A 14130-nucleotide genomic window follows, 5' to 3' on the forward strand; every position below is an offset into this window, starting at 1 on the left:
TTTTTAGTTATTTTATCTCCAAATAATTTGGTCTCTTTTCCACACCCCCACCCTCCACCCGTTTTCGTTTTCCCTTGGACATCTACTTTGTCTTCTCCATAGATTAAACTCTGAAACACAAAAAATAGTTTTAGAGCTAGGTCCAAGTTACAAATTAATTAGGCATCTCCTTCAATTTTAAATATTTTTAGATCTGCTAATGAAATCATTGACTGATTTCTCCATTTATTTTCATAATTTTATTTTTAGATTTGCTGATTCTTTCTTTGACTTCAAAAATTTAATTTTTTTTGAATGAGTGTGAAGAAGGGGTTTATAGTGTTTGCGGGTTTTGCTCTAAAAATTAATGGCAATAGTGGTGGCTGACATGGCCAACATTTAAAGTACCATCATTTTTTAATTTTCTTTTTTTTTCTTTTTCACCAACGAAGTGTCAGGCTTAATAATAAGATTGTTAGTTGAACTCATGAACGGGTGTTCATTTTTGTTCAGTTTCAACTTGAAATAGATTCTGAAGTTACAGATTGGTAATTAGAAATTTCAAAAGTTGATAAGTTTGGGTGCTTCAATTATATGGATATGAAAGTGCTTGATTCATGTGAATATTTTTTTCTGATAGGTATTTCCATGGTTGTTGGAGTTTAGAGGAGGAATTCGACGAATGTGGGAGCTTGAATAAGATGAGAGACGTGGGGGAGGGAGGGGGTTGTTTTCTTTTAAATATATCAATTGTGGTGTAAATTTAGTATTTTTCTTTTTTGTTCCGTGAGTTAGGTGTGTCACGACCTTATTGGTGCATGACATTACACATATTTTAAAAAACTGGTCAAGAAAAAAGTTGTGTGTCTTAGCTACACTTTAGAAAGGTTAAGTGTGTAAGGTAATTTTTGTCCGTAAAAAGTGTGTAACAGGGATTTGGTCCATAATTCAGGGGGTAACTTCTATATTTTGCCATTAAAGTACGATGTGCAAAAATAAAAGAGAATTCACATGGGTAAATATTAAAGAACTAGAAAGTTCTTTACGAATTCTCTTATGTTGCTTGTTCTCATTAATTAATAGACCATCTAAAATTGGGATTGAATCCCATGAATGCTGGAAATATCAAAGGTGAATATGTGCGTATTCACCTGCCATATTAACCTTATAAAAATGCATCTATTATATGGTTACATGTGCGATTATTATTAACCCGCAACCTTTATTTGCGAGGTAACTTGCTCAATAATTTAATTTAGAGCGTAATTTTCAGATTTTCTATTCAAGACAGTTCATCTTGATAAGTTGGTTTACATCACAGTTGGCTTAGCAAAATGATCTATAGATTGCCTCCACTTAATAAGTAAACTATTTCTTATGAGAACAAAGTAATCTATATCAGTTTGATATACATTATATATCACGACACAATCTCTCTTGTAGGTCGTGATGGCGCCCAATGTCGCCACTAGGCAATCCAACGGTGAACTAGCCATGTATTTATTCTTATTTAAAAAAAATTCAAGGTAGTACATTTTTAATTTATTATGTAAATAAGAAGTGAAAAATTTAATAAAGTAAAGCGTATACAAATGAAAAAGCATGTACAGTGAAATAAATACTCAAAAGTCATTAAGTGCCTACTAGCATATTTCCAAGACCTGGTGTCGCTAGTGTATGAGCAACTAGTAGAATATACAAAATACTACGCTACTATCTGAAATGTATGTAACGATCCGGCCGGCCGTTTGGAGAGTTATAGCCCCGATCCTCTATTAAGTGCTTCCTCCGTATCTTTTTCTATTTATGTGACTTGTCGGGAGGTTTCGTTTTGATTTTTGGAATGTTTTGGGACACTTAGTCCCTAAATGGGGGCTTAAGACTTAGGGTTTTTTCCGTAGTTAGATCTGTGTCAAGACAACTCCAAAATGAAGTTTTGTCGGTTTTGTTAGATATGTTGGGTGATTTAGGACTTAGGATCGTGTCCAGATTGTATTTTGGAGGTCTGTACCTAATTTAGGCTTGAAATGGTGAAAGTCGAATTTTTGGAGATTTTCACCGATAGTGGAGTTTTTTATATCAGAGTCAGAATCTAATTTTGAAAGTTGGAGTAGGTCCGTAATGTTGAATATGACTTGTGAGCAAAATTTGGGGTCAATCGGACGTGATTTGATGTGTTTCGACATTGGTGGTGGAATTGAAGTTTCAAGTTCATTAAGTTTGGATTTGGGGGTGATTCATGTTTTAGTGTTGTTTTATGTGATTTTAACGCTCGATTAAGTTTTTATGGTATTTTAGGACTTGTTGGTATGTTTGGTTGAGGTCCCAAGGGCCTCGAGTGAATTCCGGATGGTTAGATGATCAAGTTGAGTTTTGGGAGTGTTGATACTCAATTTTTCCCTCATATTTTTAATATATATATATATATATATATATATATATATATATATATATATCTAAAAATTAGGGTTTTTGATTCTAAAATTTAGGGTTTTTGATTCTTCAAAGTCGAACCAAATCTGGTTCGATCTTTAATGTTTTCGTTTATCCGTCTCTGTGCATCTTTATTATAGTTTTTCTTTTGATTATTTTCGCCAATTTTACTTACCCTAAACTTAGGGGTTTTTTATTCTTCAAATCTATTTGATTCTTTAATTGCTTGTTAAAATCTCTATCTACATGCTTATACACGTCTCTTTACTTATGGCTTACCTTAAATAGAGTTATTAGTTTTCTTTCCTTAAGTTAATTGTTAGATGCTTTCCTTGATTAATTATTGCCATATTTGTGTGCCCTAGTCCAGTGCTATATAAACCCCTCCCCCATTCCCCTTTAGACACACTAAGAACTAAATACTTTCACTACTAAAAAAATTATACACAACTATTCTTATTCTGTGTTTGATTCCTGGCCGGCTGGAAGCCAAGGCCAGAAATCCTCTATTGCTTGCTCCTATTGGTGATCATTGCTACACTATTAAATTTCTTTATGTTTCATCTGAACTAGTAAGTTGTTGAAGCCCTTTTTCTACTTTATTACTTGTTCAATATGCTACTGTTAATTGATTAGTTGTTTTCTGTATTCTAGACATGTTTAACTCAGTAGACTAATTGATGAAATCTGCTTAATTATTATGTATGTCTTTTAATATTATGTATGTTTTGATACCCTTCCTAAAAAACTAGTTCATCATGCATACCTTAGTTTGCTGTTAAATCTGTTAACATATTATTTATCTGATTTTGTGCTCACCATGCTATTAGTTCTTACTGATAACTAATGTGCTTCTTGACTCATTATTGATTAATTAATTGCCTTTCTATGACTTATCCTAGTCTAAATTCTTTACTGGCTTTGGTGAAATATGTTTAGGAATTGGTCCTTATCAGTTTATGACTTTGTTTATTTTCAAACTTGTTAGTTTCATGTCTGCTTAGTTTCAAAGTGTTTGTCTCTGTTCTATGTGTGATTCTATCCCTAAGTATACTTCCCAATCGTATCAGGCACTCTTTTGAATTATAATTCTCTGTTGGCTGAAAGCCAAAGTAAGGTTGAATCACTCAGCACTGGTCATGTTGTACTTATGAACATGGGCTCTGGAGATGCTATGAGTTGAAGTCCTGGTTTGTCCAGGTTTATTTGGGCCTACTACAGGCTTCCTACAGTTTATATACTTTGTAATTCATTCATTCGGTTGTAGTCTGTAATAATTATTTGTAATAACAATTGGGGCAATAGTAAATTGGGAAACTGGGTTTATTTTAATGTTTTGCCTGAAATAGGTAGATAACATGCCTATAGGTGTTTACTTTGTGCTATTGTATGTTAGATAACCTGCCTATATGTGTTTATTTATTAAAATGTATTCTGCTATTGTATGTTAGATAACCCGCCTATAGGGGATTACTTTTACTTAAGTATGAATATCCTACCTACTTTGCTTTACATGATTAGACACCATGCTTATAGGAAATAAAACAACCAAATTTCAATTTTCATTGCAGTATGTTCAAATCTGCCCCTTTATAAATCATGCCTATAGGGTTCTTAATTGATTGACATGCTAGTGCCATGCTTGTCCATTTAGTATGCATTCCTATAGGAACTAAAATCAGTTTTAATCATCAAGGGTAGGAATCATTTCTATAGGATGATCACCATCTATGTTAAGCACTAAAATTAAGCTCTAAAACACTTCCTCATTGAACGTTATTAGAAAGCATGCGTATATGAACAATTGAGTAACTCTGAATATCTCACGTTGTTTGTTACTACCTAACATTGAGTAAATCACCTAGATAGCATGCCTATAGCTTTAACCGCTTATACTTATAATCAGTAGGCAACTATACAGTCACTTAGGAATTATTTGCATAACTACCAGTATGAGTAGAATCCAGAATCACATAGAAATCATGTTTGTAGGATCCAATTTTTGAAACTCTCAAATGCCTAATTTGTTTGCGTGAATTTGTTGTCTAAGTGTGGAGGCTAACTTGAGCCCTTAACTGCTTTTATGTGAAGTTCAACTTGTTTTGTATATGTCCTAGTTTTCTTATTTTGAGCAACCTAAGTTAGGTCTGGAACTATCCAAAATAGAGGTCCAAATGTCTTCAGGACCATAGGCATGGGGCGGGTAGGGCACGCATAGGGTACGAATTATAATTGAACTAGTACGCTTTTGGTAACAACTTAAAGATAGTAATCGGGTAGCAGGAGATGATAGTCTGTACCCGCTGAATAATATGAGTAACACCCCATCTTGAGGGAGTTACGAAGTATTATTTATGTTGCACGGGGTGATCCTTTAGGCTAAAAAATTTAGGGACCCCCCTCACACACACACACCTTGTCTGTCATTAACTATTTGTGTTTAATAATGAACTCCCCAGATCCCTTTGTTTCTTATCTTCGATCACATAGAATAATTTATATAATTGAGTTCGGTCTGGACCAGTAGTTATGGACCTCGAAGAGAGCCTAACACCTTCTTTTCGAGGTAATTTAGAGCCCTTACCCGATCTTTGGTGACGCAAACTGGTTAAATAGAATTATATGCAAACAGGTGCCCTAACACACCTTAAATTAACTTGATCTGCTGGGGATATTTTAGGCTCTTACCATAAATTAACTTGATCTTTGTGAATTAGTCTTCCCTGATAAGCGTGTCTTTGTTATTTTGCTGTTACTTGAATCTCCCGCTCTTATTTTCCCTTTTATTGCTATATGCACATCCTTTTCCCAATTTCCCCTTTATATGAACTCATATGCAATTCTTCGTTTAATGTGATTACAACATGTGTTTCCCCTTATTCCCTAATCACGATCACCTGCTTCCAAATCTTTTGCTATATCATATCTCTCCCCAACCCTTACTTTTTATTTGCTTTATTACAATTCTTTTATTATGCGAACTAATTTCTTCCTTGTTTTCCTTTCTTTTATGTCTTTACATTCCATTCAATACTGCATTTACTGATTTCAATGTGAAAATACTTGACAAAGTGTTATTTTATCTTTGCATAAAGCATGCTCGGCATCAGATTCCGCTCGTGCATATTAATACCATAGCGACACTTGATGAGTGTCCGTGCTCTTCCTAAAGTCACCCTTTAAATTTGGAAAGGCTTATTTGTGGTAAAACTAGTCGATTAGCGGTGCAATCGATGGTTCAGTGCCTTTCCCTCTCAAGTTGTCCACTTGAGGGTACCAATCTAGACTCTTCTAAAAACCCCATTCTAAAATCAGTTGTGCATGCATCATGTCTAAACCTACTATGAGTTAGAACGATGTCCGCGCAATAACTCACTAAGACAAACCTTGTCCAAAGTCCGCCGGGATTTCCATAATTCTAAGGGACGTAATCATGATATGTGTATCATTTGGAGAAAAACATGCCAATATGTTGATCATTAGCGTGAAAATAGCTGAATCTGAAGGGGCAAGGGCTGACTTTATCTGTTTTCAGAAATGAGGCATGAGGTCCCTAGGTTCGGCATGGTTCGGAATATCCCACCTTTGTTACTGGATTGGTGGGAAAATCTCGCACCAAGTGATAAAAACCACGCGAAAACAGTTCTTAGGATTCTACCTTCTCTGTTAGACATTCAACCGAACAACTAAATCAACAGAGAGGTTGGAGTATTTAGAGCAGGGATTGATGGAACTGAAAGGGAAAATGAGAAACAGGGTTACATGCTATCAAAACATGGATGGAAACGAAGGAGGTCTCCTAGCAAGGGTGCATCTACTGCTGGACATGCGCGACATGGGAACTTGATCGATGAAGCAAAGAAGGCCAAGCATGGAGAAGGTCCTTCTCGGACTAAATAGATTAAAAAATTATGTTTTACTTGCTTTATAGACTTGTTTTAGGCTTTGGTTGTAATAAGGCACATGTCATTAGTGACTCTTTATCATTATCGTCATTTTATTAGATCCTCAGAGCCACATACCTAAAAGGTCACTTGGACCCAAGGCGTAAGAGCCATAGTCGCCAGCACAAAAAAAAAACTTGAGGGTCAATTAAGCTCGAGTCGAAACCCGACTCGGAGACTGAGCCCAAAATAGTTAAAATCTGAATGTCCAAGGGCAAGGCGTAAGAGCTATTGTCATCCGCCCATGCAGGCACAAAAGCTTGAAGGTTAAGTAGGCTCGAGCCAAAACTTGACTTGGAGACTAAAAGCCCAAAACAGCTGAGCAAAACATAAGAGCTCTAACGCCAGCTTGCTTTAAAAGCCACATTAACCGAGCATAAAAGAGCCTCCGATCCTGCCTGATGAGCTCTGAAACCATATTATGAATCTAAGGATTCTTGCCAACTCCGAAACCAGCCTGTCTGGTCAAAAGCAAAGCAAAAAGGGATACATAAGAGATAAAACTTCAGGTTTTCTACTATTTACATATGCAAAAAGGTGCATTCTCCATCTACAAATGCGCTCTGCGAATATCACATACAAAATGGCAAAGTCTATGCTCTGCTTCAGAAGGTTACGGCCTACCAGCCTCATCTTCACTCTCTGTGGCATCGGCAAGAAGTGACCGATCATTGCGCTCGTCCGCCCTTGCTCGAGCCAGCTCTTCCGGGAGAATAAAACCCCTGGCACTGATATCTTCGAACTCTTCGGGATCTGCAATGAACATATTCCTCGATCATCTTTTTACGACTGAGGGCCTTCTTCAACTCGGCTTGGGCATCAGTAGCATCCTTCAAATGAATCGCCATCTCCTGATCAGCCTTAGTCCGACTCAATGCTGCTTCAGCCTGAGCATTAACGATTTCAGCCCTCACCCTCGCAAGTTCGGACTCGAGCTTCGTGATCATATCTGGTTGAACTGAAGCGTTGTCATGAGCCAAAAAGAGTTAGGCCTCGAAGGCGGGAATTTTATCCAAGGCACCCTTCTCCTCTGAGGCTTGAGCCTGCACCTGAGCTCTTAGTTCGCCACAGTCATTCCTAACTCGGTCGGCTTCACCCCTAAGGTGCTCCAGAGCCTCCATCTTTTTCTGCAACTGAGATAGGCAAAACGATTAACCTTAAAGGTTAAAAAGCGAAACACGTACTACGAGATGTTACCTGCTCCATCAAATAGCTCTCGTAATTCGAGCTCTGGTATGCCTCATATCGCCAGTGCATCAACTCAACCTCCCTCTCCTCGCAGAGGAGTCTAAGGGACCTACCCTCATCTAGAGCTTTCCGAAGCCTAGCCCCATGATGGAGAAGCTCAGACCTGAGCCTATCAAAGGCCTGCAGAAGGAAAACTCGACAAGGAAGGGAAGACACGAGATGCGGAAGGACTATGTCAAAACTCACCATGAAGTGAAGGTGGTGGACTTTTCGAAGGCCGAGCACACTCCTGTTGGTCCAGCCCCCTAGGCCCTAGAAGAACCAAACTCAGTCGAAGCATGATCACTCGGAGGAACCACCGTTCCAAAACTGAAGAATTCAGAAATAATAAGCTCGGGCGATGTTTTCTCATCGAAGACAAGGACCCGTTTGGCCCTGCTAAAATCTCCATCGCACTGCGAGTGGAAATCTCGTTTATCACCGTCGTCCCTTAGCTCAGAAGCCGACAACTCCTCCCCCTCTCCGGAGGAGCACAACCTTGCCCCTAGGGACCTTCTGATACTTACTACGGCAAGGCCAGTACAAAAGAAAGAGGAAAATATCATCTTAAATATACGAAGACCAAGGTAAAAGTGGCGTACGCACATACCTTGGTATTTCGCTTCCCATCTGCCCCGGGACATAGCTCGCCACCTTTGCTCGTCGCAAGTCGAATAGGTCGCCAACCTCCGGACCCAGCCGGGCAAATCGAAAACTTTGCTCGGCGCCCATGAAGTTGCTGCAGAAAAGGAGGAAACACAATTACTAAACTGGTTTTTGCTACAAGCGAATCTAAGAAAGCACGAGACACTCCACTCGTGCATAATTCCATTCCTCGAGAAGTGGCATGAGTTCCACGGGGATAATGTCAATCGTTCGGACCTAGACAAATCGACTGACCCACTCTCAATTCCCATCTTCCTCATCATCAACAACAAAGGGCATGGACGAACGGCACCGCAAGGTTAGCAGGCCTCGATGATAAAAGGGTCGATACAGCCTGACGAGGTGCCTAAGAGTGAATTCAAGCCCAGCCTTCTCCGTAAAGAATCTCATCATCAACACTACTCACCAAAACGAGGGATGTATCTGTGCCAAAGTAACCCGATACTTCAAGCAGAAATCAAACACGACCCTATCAAGGGGGCCTAGTGCGAAAGGGTATAAGTATACGTTCAGGAATCCATCAGCGAGGTCCGTAACACCCTCATTCGGGGAAAGCACCTGCAACGCTACCCCCTCGCCCCATCCGTAATCTCTCCTCACTATCTCCAGATGTTCCTCTCTTATCGAAGACATAGTCTTCAGAATAAACTCCCGTGGGTCCTGAGCATTGGGAGTGGAGCTCTCCCCTTCCTACTGGGCAGGCCCTGAAGTAGCAGCCATGGCTATGATAGAACTAGCAAACTGAAGCAGGAACTTACGCAAACACTTTTGCGCTTAAGGTAACGAAGGACTCGACGCCAGGGCAAGAGGATAGCTACCTAAAATAATAGGATCTTCCAAGAAGCGGGAGCCACCCTATATATGTATGGAGAAAAGCAACGATTTGCCTACCCAGGATAATCCTGGGGAGGCCAACGACTTCAGTATAGATCATGAGGTGGTGCCTGACCCGAGGACCTCCGTCAGAAGAAAGTTAGGCCCTAAAAGATTAGCGACATCGTCTTTAGTTCTGAGGTGGCACCCGACGTCGAGGTTTTCTCTCAAGAAGAAAAATAAGCACTTCGAGCTCTGTCCACAAGGGCTCGACCTTAGGAAGTCGGCTAAGTACGAATAGCCCCTCCTCAGAAACCCGCCTACAACACCTTAAAGGGTTATCTATGTCAAGCTCAAAGTAAAAACTCAAAATGCCCGAAGTTGACTATCACTTTGGTTCTCTACCTCCACGAGGCTCAAGGGCCCCGATGATCCAAGTTTACCGGACCGCTTCAGGCTTGATCTCAGGAACAACGATGAGCTTAGAAAGGAGCCATTTCTGTCGATCATAGGCCGAAAAGAATATTGATGATCGTCAACAGAGGCATACACTCAAAATCTCCGCAAACGCACTAGAGTATACAAGAACACGGCAAAAATCAAAAGCAGAAGTAAAGAAGATGTCTTCATATTTCATAAATATTAGCTTACAACGGCCCTCGGGGGGGGGGTCCTTATACAGAAACAAAAAAGCAAAGGGATGCACACACATGGTAAAAGCCTAGAGCCTAGTGTATTCTTGAAGGTCCACCTCCTGCAACAAACGCCTCCGGGCATGCATCCTCAGAAGCCTCATCTCGGCCTTCCGCACTGATATCCCCAAAGGATAGGTCGAGAAGAAGAGAGGGATGAAAAACTCCATTGCCCGCCAAAGGTCAAGGACCCTCATAGGCCAAGAGAACCTCGGAGAGACAGTAGACCTAGCGATCATCGGCTTCGCTTGCACAACTACTTAGAATCCACTTCTTGGAATATTGAGTCATGCAAGCTACTAGCTCGGGGCGAAGTACCACGTCGAGCGGGGTATAAAGGTGAGCAGCGGTGTATAATCCAATCCCCCTTGTGAGAAGCGATATATAATCCAAAGAACTTTTACAAGTGAGGAAAGTTGACCCCCGTATATCATCGTCTCGAGCCAATAGGGACAGCGACAGCAGTGACAGAACGACATAATCATGCTCAACAAAGAGGAGCTCAGGCAAAGGGCCACGACACGGCCTATTGCAACGCTGCCAAACAACCCTAAGGCTGTAGACTCCAAACATAGTGATCAACAATAGAGGAAGATGGTAAGGATAAAAGGGTGAATGAGCAGATGAAGACACTTGGATAGAAAAACAACGCCAAAATGCCCCTATTTATAGGAGATAACGATGCGGTCATCGAGGCCTTTGGAAGACTGATCGACAGATACAATTACTGCATTCTTGAAGAACTGAATCGACGGCGGTACTTTCACCTTGGAGAACAGGAATCAACAATGCATTGAATGATGTCGAAAACACAAGTCCATGGGATGTCCTAGTTATCGCAAAAACTCGTGCCATAGGTTGCGTCATCGATATGACATCGTCACGAGAAGTCCGAGGAATCGGGTGTTAGAGTCGTTTCCCATCGCTTTGTTTTGAGAAATGCAGAGACTATCTATATGCGGCAAAATCAAAGGGCCTAATTTCTTGCTATCAAGTCACTTCAGAGAATGTCTCGAGACCCCGAGGACATGCTGTTGTGACCGAGTTCCCTCCCTCAGGGCTCTCGAGGCCCGACTCAAAGAAGACAAAGATCGAGGCTAGAGCAAAATGGGGAATTCCCAAGGCACATGGCTAAGTCTGACAGAGCCAGCCTACCCAGAGCTTGTATCGAGGTTTCGCGTTTAGCCGTCCCATCTCCATGCTTTTGCAATCAATGTGCGTTGTACTATAACAGGATTCCCCTCCTATATAAAGGGAATCCTCACCACTTTGTAAAGGGCTGCTGTTACTCCAACCACTCTACACAAGATCAATAATAACTCTTTCTCTCTTTTCTCTCTAACTTACTCGCTCGAGGCTACTCTTTCCATTCATTGCTTTCATGCTTGTTCTTTATTTATTGCTTGATATTGGCAATAAAGAGCCTTCTTTAATTATATCCTAACTGTTATCCCCTTCTCAGTTACCCTTGATGGCTCGAGCTCGAGCCCAGGCATCGACCTCGAAGCCTTTCATCGATCAGTCTGAGGCCCGGGTAGCAAGCCCCTCGGTTCGATTACTGTCCCATCTTAGCTTGTATTTCATCGCTAAACTTCACATATCTAGCATCCACTGCTATAACAACTAGCATAAAAATAGATCACGTATTTTTAGAGTCCCATTTATAAATTTAATTATTATTACAATTTTTATGGTAAACAATTTACTTACATGATTACGATTTGTATTTATTGCTTCCATTTATTTATGTTAAAATTTCAAATTCCTAAACTTTTTATCAAATAAGGAGAAGTTATCACTTAATAATTTATTTAAAACGGGAATTCACTGGTTGATTAGTATTGGCATGCCTAACAATGATGTTGAGTGCCATCATGGACTATAATAGAATTTGGGTCGTGACAACATGGTATCAGAGCACTAGGTTCACGTAGGTCTGACAAGTTATGGGTAGACCTGGTAGAGTCTTGCAGATCGGTACTGAAATGTATGTACTTATCTTCGAGAGGCTATAGGGTGTTAGGAAACTACTCTTTATTCATCTCCTATCGTGCAGTTGATGGTATACTAAATTTCCTTCTTCTATTCTCTTGCAGATGGTGAAGACGCATACGGCGAATGTTCCAGAACTGGGAGGAGCTGCTCCCCCCGTTACTAGAGGTCGAGGCAGAGGCCGGGGGAGGGAACCAGCCTGAGGTAGGGAACGAGGGCGCCCCAAAACTTCCCCAGTAGCACCACCAACGGATCAGGTGGAGGATCCCATCATCGAGGAGAGGGTGAGGTGCCTGTTCCAGAGCCAGCCACAGTGGATTTCATGATGGGACCAGGCTTTTAGGAGGTTATGGGCTGTATGCTATGGTTCATGGACACTATGACTTAGGCTAGTTTATTTCCAAACCCAGCCACATCTCAGGCAGGAGGGGGAGCACAGACCCCTACTGCTCATGCTCCTGGGCATGCAGCTGTCATATATCAGACTCTGGGTGTACTACCCGTTGGCAGTGCCCAGCCAATTGCCGCAGCAGCACCTGAGCCTAGACCAGTTGCGGACGGCGATCCGCAGAAGCTACTAGATATAGGGACTAGGCTACACCCTCCTATCTTCGGGGGTGAGCGACATGAGGATCCCCACGACTTTATTGATCGGTGCAGGGATAGACTACATAACATGGGGATATTAAAGTTCCATGGAGTAGATTTCACCGCTTTCCAACTAGAGGGCAGGGCCAGTAGGTGGTGGCAGTCTTACCTTCTTGGCAGACCAGCGACTCTACTCCCACGACTTGGGATCAGTTTACACGGCTTCTATTGGACAGGTATATTCCACCCTCTTAGAGGGAAAAGTTGCGATGCCAATTAGAGTAGCTCGAGCAGGGTCTGATGTCTGTGACCGACTATGAGGAAAGATTTTTGAGTTGTCTCACCATGCACTTATGATACTTCCTACGGACGCAGAGAGAGTGCAGAGATATGTAGCAGGGTTGCACCCCGGTATTTGGGCTAGCATGGCCCAAGAGGTTGAGATGGGTACTGACTATCAGCTAGTGGAGGAGATTGCTCGGATGATTGAGGGCTATCGCCAGAGGGGTAGAGAGCAGATGAAATAGGACAAGAGGACCCAATTCTTTGGAGAGTTTAGAGGTGCCCCAGCTAGGGGCAGAGGTTGGCTTGGGAGGGTTTAGCCTAGCAGGACCACATATCCAGCAACATCACCACCTCCTTGGGGTGCTCCACAACCTTAGTTTAGCACTATGCCAGAGAGTTCTTAACGCCCACCAATTTATTAGGGTTCTTCTAGTGCCTATTTCAATGCCATGCCAAAAAGTTCATACCGCCCACAGCCATTCAGGGTTCTTCTAGTGGGTATTTGATCGAGGTTAGACTTTAGAATAGCAGTCTATGGTAAAGAGAGTTTGTTACGAGTATGGAGATCCAGGTCACAAAAAGAGGACCTGATCTAGACTTTGGGGCAAGGCAGTACAGTAGGGCCATCAACCCAAAATTGCAGCACCAGCTGCCCGGTCGCCTAGAGGTGTGGGACAAGCTGGTAAGGGCAGTCCTAGAGGTGGAGGCCAGGCAGGGGAAGGTCAGCCAGCTATTGTTCAGATGCCATGATCACTGATATTATTTCTGTCTGCGGTAGGGATACTTCAATATTATTTTTCCAGGGTCTACCTATTTATATGTGTCATCTCTGTTTGCTCATTTACTGGACATTTTTTATGAGTCTTTGGGTACTCCTGTTTATGTGTCCACTCCTATGGGCGATTCTATAGTTGTGGGTCGGATCTACCGGTCCTGTATGGTTACATTCTATGGTTACGAGACTAAAGCGGACCTTCCATTACTTGATATGATCGACTTTGAGGTCATCCTGGGCATGGACTAGTTATCCCCATATCACGCCATCCTTAATTGTCATACCAAAACTGTTACTTTAGTGATGCCAGAGTTGCTGAGATTGGAGTGGAAGGGTTCCTCCATTAGTACACCCAGTCGGGTTATCTCTTTTCTGAAGGCTCGACATATGGTCAAGAAGGGTTGTTTGGCTTATCTAGCTTATGTTCGGGACACCACCATAGAGTCTCTGACGATTGATTTAGTGCTATTAGTCTGGGAGTTCGCCGATGTGTTTCCTTCTAACCTTCCGGGCATGCCGCCAGATCGTGATATTAATTTTTGTATTGATTTGGCTCCAGGTACCCAGCCTATATTGATCCCACCGTATCGTATGGCTCCTTAAGAGCTGAAGGAGCTAAAGGAGCAACTTGAGGAGTTATTAGCAAAGGGGTTTGTCAGACTAAGTGTATCACCTTGGGTGCACCAGTGTTATTTGTGAAGAAGAAAGATGTGACTATGCGGATGTGCATTGATAC

The sequence above is a fragment of the Nicotiana tabacum genome, chromosome 7 (assembly GCF_000715075.1).
Source record: "Nicotiana tabacum cultivar K326 chromosome 7, ASM71507v2, whole genome shotgun sequence".
Lineage (NCBI taxonomy): Eukaryota > Viridiplantae > Streptophyta > Magnoliopsida > Solanales > Solanaceae > Nicotiana > Nicotiana tabacum.